The 8,709-nt window shown below is 38.9% G+C and overlaps 1 pseudogene; it reads right to left on the bottom strand.

The window, feature by feature from the left end:
* Positions 1–7,885: 7,885 nt before the first annotated feature.
* Positions 7,886–8,468, bottom strand: LOC115302233 (annotated as a pseudogene).
* Between the last annotated feature and the right edge of the window lie 241 nt (positions 8,469–8,709).

The following is an 8,709-nucleotide window of genomic DNA, read 5'->3' as shown; positions in this document are numbered from 1 at the left end:
CCCTCTCCTCTGCTAATGCTCTCTCTCTTTCTCTAAAATAACAAAACAAACAAAAAACCAACACTTTGGTTTTATACCAAAATCAGACAAAGTGTTAAAAAAAAAAAAGGAATTACAAGTATCCCTCAGGAATATAAATGAAAAAACCCTTAACAAAACTTTGGCAGATTATTTCCAATAATATATCAAATAAGAAAAAAAACAATACATCTTTATCCAGGTGAAGATTATCCTACAAATAGAAGATTGACTCAACATCCAAAAATCAGTCATATAATTTATAATATTAACAGAATAAGAGGGGGAAAACCCACATGATCATCTTATTATATACAGAAAAAACATTTGACAAAATTTAACACTCAGACATGATTTTTTTTAAAACTCCAGCAAACTAGAAGAGAATTTCCTCAGTTTGATAAAGGGTATTTATGAAAAACCTACAGTAAACATCATCCTAAATGGTGAAAGACTAAATACTTTCTTCCTAACATTAAGAACAAGGCTTTTACAACTTTTGTTCAACATTATACTGGAGGATCCTGGCCAATGCAATTAGTTAAGAAGAAGAAATAAAAAGCATGTATATTTTTTTTATCATGAAAGGATGCTGAATTTTGTTAAATGCTTTTTCTCCCTCTATCTATTGAGATGATCAAACAATTTTTATACTTTAGTTTTTTAATGTGGTGTATCACATTTATGGATTTGCAGATGTTGAACCATTTTGGATCCCTGGAATAAATCCCATTTGAACACAGTGCCTGATCCCTTTAATGTACTGTTAAATTTGGTTTGCTAACTTTTTAAGTTTACTTACTTATTTTTTGAAAGAAAGAGAGAGAGAGAGTAGGACAGGGGCAGAGAGAGAGGGAGAGACAATCCGAAGCAATCTCCACACTGTCATTGCAGAGCCTGATGCAGGGCTCAAACCCACAAACCGTGAGATCATGACCTGAGTCTGTGTTAGACTTCGGCTCAGGTCATGATCTCACAGTTTGTGGGTTTAAGCCCTAGGTCGGGCTCTGTGCTGACAGCTCAGAGCCTGGAGCCTGCTTCCAATTCTGTGTGTCCCTCTCTCTCTGCCCCTCCCCTGCTCATGATTTGTCTCTCTCTTTCAAAAATAAATAAATGTTAAAAATGTTTTTTAAAAGGTTAAAAAAATAAAATAAAATTTTGGTAGATTCATCAGAATTCATCTGGTATTAGGTTTTGGGTTTTTTTTTGGTTGAGAATTTTTTTATTGCTGATTTAATCTCCTTCCTGGTAATTGGTCTGTTCAGCTGGGTATAGAGAAACATACCTCTACATAATGAAGGTCATTTATGACAAGGTCACAGCTAATATCATAGTCAGTAGTGCAAATCTGAAAGCTTTTCCTCTAAGATCGGAGACAGGACAATAATGCCCACTCTCACCACTTTTATTCAACAGAGTATTTTTTTCTTTTTCTTTAATTTTTTTTTTTGAGGGACAGAGAGAGACAGAGCAAGCAGGGGAGGATCAGAGAGAGAGGGAGATGCAGAATCTGAAACTGGCTCCAGGCTCTGAGCCAGCTGTCAGCACAGAGCCTGGCACGGGGCTTGAACCCATGAACAGCGAGATCATGACCTGAGCCGAAGCCAGACGCTTAACCGACTGAGCCACCCAGGCGCCCCTCAACACAGTATTGAAAAGTCCTATCCACAGCAATCAGACAAGAAAAAGAAACAAAAGCCATCCAAACTGGAAGGAAGAAGTAAAACTCTCACTATTTAGAGATGACATGGTATTAAATATAGAAAGCCCTAAAGACTCCAACAAAAAAAAAAGCCATTAGAACTAATAAATGAATTCAGTAAAACTGCATGACACAAAATCAACTATAGAAATCTTTTTATTTTTATACACTAGTAATGAAATAGAAAGAGAAATTAAGAAACAATCCCACTTACAATTGGAGGTGAAGAAAAGGCAGCCCTCATGCCCTGTGGTGGGAATATAAATTGATCCAGCCACTATGGAAAACAGTGTGGAGGTTCCTCAAAAAATTAAAAATAGAAACACTACACACACAACCCAATAACTCCAAAAACACTAATTCAGGAAGATATATGCACCCTCATGCTTACTGCAGCATGATTTACAATAGTCAAAATACAAAAGCAGCCCAAGTGTCCATCTATTTTAAAAATGTGCTACGTATACAAGTAGAATACTATTCAGCCCTAAAAAATGAGATCTTGCCATTCACATAAGTATGAATGGATTTAGAGTGCATAATGCTAAGTGAGAAAAGTCAGAAAAAGATGAATACCATAGGATTTCACTTCTATGTGAAATCTTATTTATTTATTTATTTATTTATTTATTTATTTTTGAGAGAGAAAGTGTGAGCAGGGGAGAGCCGGAGACAGGGAGAGAGAGTCCTAAGCAGGCTTCAAACCCAGCTCAGAACCCGACACAATCCCACAACCATGAGATCGTGACCTGAGCCATAATCAAGAGTCAAACATTTAATTAACTGAGCCACCCCAGCATCCCACACTTATATGTGAAATCTTAAAACAAACAGAAAACAGAAACAGACTTATAAATACAGAGAACAACCTGGTGGTTGCCAGAGGGGACATGATAGATGAAGTAGGTGAAGGGGATTAAGAGGCACAAACTTCCATTGAAAAAATAAGTAAGTTGAAAAGTACAGCATAGGGAATATAGTCAATAATATTATAATAACCTTGTATAGTGCTAGATGGCAACTACACTTATCATAGTAAACATTTTGTAATGTATATAATTATCAAATCACCATGTTGTACACCTGAAACTAATATATGTATATGTCAACTATACTTCAATGTAAAATAAAACGTGAGGGGAGCTGTCAGCGCAGAGCCTGCTTGGGATTCTCTCTCTTCTCTCTCTCCCTGTCCCTCCCACCACTCAAGTCCATCCTCACACTCTCTCTCCCCCCAAAATAAACACTTTAAGGGGCACCTGGGTGGCTCAGTCGGTTAAGCCTCCAACTTCAGCTCAGGTCAGATCTCACGTTCGTGGGTTCAAGCCCCGCATCAGGCTCTGTGCCGACAGCTAGCTCAGAACCTGGAGCCTGTTTCCAGTTCTGTGTCTCCTTCTCTCTCTGCACCTCCCCCTCTCATGCTCTGTCTCTCTCTGTATCAAAAATAAGTAAAACATTAAAAAATTTTTTAAAGAAAACACTTTAAAAGTGAAATAAAACTAAATGTAAAATAAAGCAACCAAAAAGGGAAAACTATACCGTCTGTAAAAGAAAAATTAAACTATCTGCTAACCAAAGCTAGCAATAAAAAAACAGAAGACAGTGGAATATATGAAATAAAATAAAATAAATATTTATTAACCTCACAACTCAGTAAAGCTCTCAAAAACAACAGGAAACTAAAGACATTTAAGTCAGACCTAAAACCTGAGAGATCAGGCCATCAACAGAGCCTCTTTAAAATAAATCATTTAAATGGAAAAATAGTCCCAGATAAAAGAACTAATATTGAAAAAACAAATGGAGAACAAATCATCAATTACAAAAAAAAAAAGTAATGTTTAAGTTGTAGAATCAAAAGCAAGTATTCTAAGTTTCACATATTATATAGGAATAGAATAAAGATCTTGATGATATTTAGACTTTATACAGATTAAAAAATTCTGGAGAAACTTCCAGAATAATATATCTATATGCATATACATATATGTATATATATACAGTTCATAATCTTAGTAGACAAAAGAAAAGGAATGAAATAACACATCTGTTTCTAAGTACCCATTGTGCCCTGCAAGGTGGGGGGACAATGTGGGTGGGATGGGGAGGGGAAGAGACCACAGTTTAAACTCATAACCCTGAGATTAAGACCTGAGCTGAGATCAAGAGTTGGTCCCTTAACTGACTGAGCCAACCAGGCACTCCTTGAAAAAAACAGTTTAATTACTCCAGAGGAAGACGAGAAAAGATAGGCCTCCCCCCAAAAGAAAACCAAACAAACAAAAAACAAAACAAAACCAGAAAAAGAACAACTATAAAGCATTAAATTAGAAGGCTGAGATAAATCCAAATATATTAGTAGATAAAATAAATGTAAATGTATTAAACAAAGATTTTTTTTAGATTGAAATTTTAACTCAAAACCAAGGTATACACTATTTAGAGGAGATAAAACTAAATCATAAGGACCCAAAAAAACCATGGGGTGCCAGACTTCAGCTCAGGTCATGATCTCACAGTTCATGAATTTGAGCCTCACAGCAGGCTCTGTGCTGACAGCTCAGAGCCTGGAGCCTGCTTCAGATTCTGTGTCTCCATCTCTCTCTGCCCCTCCGCTCACGCTCTGTCTCTCTGTCTCTCAAAAATAAATAAAACGTTAAAAAAAAAACCCTAAGGAATAAAAAAAGAACCCAGGAAAACTGGCAGAAGCTGAAAAATAGATACAGCAATCCATTTGAGGCACTATAGTAAAAATACCACAGACAAAAACACCTTAGAGTGGCTTACAAACAAATTTATTTCTTACAGTGCTGGAGGCGTAAGATCAAAATCATGGCTTAGCAGATTCAGTGTCTGGGGACAGCCTGCTTTCCAGGTCACAAATGGCCATCTTTTTGCTGTGACTTCACATGGTAGAAGGGGTAAGGGATCTGCCAGGGGTCTCTTTTATAAAGCTACTGATCCCACTCGTGAGAGCTCCACTCTCGGGACCCAATCACTTTCCAAAGGCCGCCACTCCTAATGCTATCACCTTGTGTGGGTTAGGATTTCAACATAGGAATGAAGGGCAGGGGCAGGGCCCACAGACCATAACAACCAGAGAAATCTTAACCAAAGAAAATCAGCCTGCTTTTACTAATACCAGGCAAAATAGACTTTAAGGTCAAAATTAGCATTACAGGAAATGAAGAGGATCGTTACTTAATGACATAAAGTTCAATTGAACCACAAAAGATGTAAAGCAAGAACTGATAGAACAAAAGAAAGTAAAAGAAAAAGAAAACCATTGTCACAGTGGAATATATAACATTATTTTAGTTATTAATAGCTGAGGCAGATAAAAAAATAACATAACTATCAAACCTGTTTTGGAGGTGATGAGTTTATGGCACAGACTGTGGTGAAGGTTTCACAAATGTATACTTCTCTCTCTAAAATCACCAAGTTATATATATTAAATGTGTACAGCTTTCTGTATGTCAATCAAAGCTCAATAAAGTGGCTTAAAAAATATCAATCCTAATCAAATGGACACATGAAGAACATCACACCCAACAACTGGAAAATACACAATCTTTTAAAGAACAGTGAAACATGTATAAAAATTGACCTCATAGGAGGTCGTAATGCATGAATTTCTCTAACAAATTGAATGTCATTACATGGACTACAGCAGACTACATTCCGACCACTATAAAATTAACTAAGAAATCAGTAACAAAGACATATGTAAAAAGTGCCTAAGTTTAGATATTAAAAATATATATATTTCTAACTACTTCATATGGCAAAGAGGTATTATACTGGGAATTAGAAACATATTAAACTGAACAGTAATGGCAATTCTACCTACATACAACCTTGTCAGCTAAAGCGTTACTTAGAAGGACATCTGTGGAGGCGCCTAGATGGCTTAGTTGGTTAAGCGTTCAACTTCGGCTCAGGTCATGATCTCACGGTTCATGGGTTCAGACCCCGAGTTGGGCTCTGCGCTGACAGCTCAGGGCCTGGAGCCTGCTTCAGATTCTGTGTCCCCCTCTTTTGCTGCCCCTCCCCCACTCATACTCATTCTTTCTCTCTGTCTCTGTCTCTCTCTCTCTCAAAATAAAGAGAAAGAGAGAGAGAGAGAGAAAGAAAGAAAGAAAGAAAGAAAGAAAGAAAGAAAGAAAGAAAGAAAGAAAGAAAGAAAGAAAGAAGAAAGAAAGAAAGAAAGAAAGAAAGAAAGAAAGAAAGAAAGAAAGAAAGAAAGAAAGAAAGAAGCTACCAGAGCAGATGTAGTTGGAGAAGAACAAGAAAGAGAGGAAGACACTTCGGCCAGCTTCACAGCTTTACCCAGGACTAAGCCTGAATCAGCCTCCCTCAGGCTCCCCACCTTTGCCACTGGTAAGATGTCCCTCCAATCTATGGAATGCTATGTGGATCTCCTCATTCAGATGCCAGAAAACAACCCACCTACAGGCATGAAAATGATGTGGGGGTTTATACTATATTGAGCAAGCTCTCTGAAATGTTGGTGATAATATTAGCTGTGCAAAATCCCAAACTATCTCCAGAGACAGTATTTTATCTGTGCCATGGTATTTAGGCTGGATGGGCTTCTTGGGGTATGTGGTGGAGATAAATCTCTCTGCCCCCAACACCAAATTATCTCTCCTCCCTTATCATGAATTGAAGAATTCCTGGAGTTCACAAGTTGGGGGGGAGGGGGTTGGAAACCCAAATAACCAAGAAGGGCTTTTAACACAGCCAAGATATGGGCCCCTGGGTGGCTCAGTTGGTTGCATGTCTTAATTTCAGCTCAGGGCTTGATCCCAGGTTTGTGAGATCAAGCCAGCATCCAGCTCTGTATCATACTCCAAGCTGAGTGTGGAACCTGCTTAGGATTCCCTCTCTCTCTCTCTCTCTCTCTCCCTCTCTCACCCTCTGCCCCTCTTCCCTGCTCATGCATATGCACTCTCTCTTTCTTTATAATTATTTAATTAAAAATAAAATAAAAACAGCCAACCAGGGCAAAGCACTCTCATTCTTTGGAAGCTAACTATCTCATGGTTGCACAGGTCATTTAATTTTTAGGAGTGGGTCCCAGGCCTCCAGAGGGAGCCTAAGGAAACCAACTCTGTCCATAAACATTTGTTCAAATTCATAGGTGCCAATATTCATTCTCAGGACTTACTTCAGCCACCCGCCGACTTCAGCTTCAGATTTACTTACAGACTGACTCTGAAGCTTTCTGGCCACTGCCTGAGCATCTCCTGATGGGCTGCCTCTGAACTTGGCCTGAGCTTATCCTGACTCCACTTTTCCTATTGCAGGAACAAGAGGACATTAACATCTTGCTAGCCAACCTGTATGTGGCTAATTTTCATATAGACTGGGGCAGGTCACTTCCATGTCTAGAACTCACTAGTAGTTTCCCTTTAATCTCAAAACAAAAATAAAAACAAAAACCTAAATGACTTACCTTAACCTTCAATATCTGTCCTTTGGTGATTCCAAGGTCATGTGATTTTCCTTTTTTTCTTTTTTCCTTTAAAGACTTTTTTTTTAAATGAGTTTAGTCTGGTTTATTCACAACTTAATTCCTAAAATATTATATCACTGTGCTTGGCACTGGCAGATATTAAATTTTTTTTAATGAATGGTTTCATTCTTTAATTTTTTTAATGTTTATTTTTGAGAAGAAAGAGCATGAGCAGGGGAAGGGGTAGAAAGAGAGGGAGACACAGAATCTGAAGTTGTCAGCAGAGAACCCGACACAGGGCTCAAACCCACAGGCCATGAGATCATGACCTGAGCCAAAGTTTGATGCTCGACTAACTGAGGCACCCAGGAGCCCCAGGAATGGTTTCATTCTGAGGGTCAGAAATGTTAAATAACTCTCGGTAACACTGATTCCAAAAGACACTGGTGGATTTAAACCAAGATCGACTTTTCCAGCCTCCCTCTTTCCACTATGCAATGCTGTCACTCTCACAGGCAAAAATGAATCACATATCTTTAAATTAAACCTTAAGTTGACCAACATTAGCTTCTTAAAAGAGGAGACTGCTACATGGCGGCCAATTCCTTGTAGAACTAAGCCTGAAATTGCCGAAACAGTGACCCACGCCAGGTGTGAAGCAGCTAGGAAATGCAAACACGAATGCCATTTTCAGTGCCATCTTTTTACCTAAGAAATGATAACCATTTGACCCCTTCGCAGAGCACCACTCCTGATGTCATAAGAAGTTCTGCAAAGTACTGGGTCTCAATTCCTTCCTCCTCATGTTTTTTAAACTGGATGCCAGATGTTGTCAGTAGCTCTATGGAGTCCTGTGCATACATGTTCTCCGTCAAATTAAATTTAAAATTCAATTGCCAAGTTGAAGTTCCTGGAGGGTATTCTCCTTGCTCATTCATAAATGTCAGCCCTAGCTGAATTATCTTTAACAAGTCTACATTACATCGCAAGAGTTGGTACTGATAGTCAGCATTGCTCCTGAATTCTCCAATAGGTCTTGCAACCACACCTGGAAACTCGGTGTCCATAGCAACGTAATTGTATTTTCGGATAACTTGACGAATTTTCTTCATCTCTTCATCCAGGTTGCAAGCCCAAACTTCACAAATTCTTTGGCTATGATCTACAGTTGCTGCTGGCATAGTGCAGGCACAAGAAGTCTAGATGCCAAGCATCAAAATATTATACTTGATTGACGATTTGTTTGTTTCATAAAATACTGTATCCTTTGCTTTTGTACTTGTGCCGCTGAGCTCGCGCTCCTCCTCCTCCTCCTCCTCCTCGCCATAGAGACAGCAACCAGCGGCGGTGGCGGTGGCCGTACCGGCGGCAGCAGCGGGTGCCCCATAGACACCTCACGCCCAGCAAGGGGGAAAGGGGAGCCGGGGCTGCGCCGCGCCTTGCTGCGCCATCGCTTCTCACACCCTTTAAAGACTTTTTTAAAAAATTTTTAATGTATATTTATTTATGAGAGAGAGAGACAGAGCAT

Source organism: Suricata suricatta, chromosome 9 (assembly GCF_006229205.1).
Source record: "Suricata suricatta isolate VVHF042 chromosome 9, meerkat_22Aug2017_6uvM2_HiC, whole genome shotgun sequence".
NCBI lineage: Eukaryota > Metazoa > Chordata > Mammalia > Carnivora > Herpestidae > Suricata > Suricata suricatta.
This window is presented reverse-complemented; position numbering and strand designations above follow the sequence as displayed.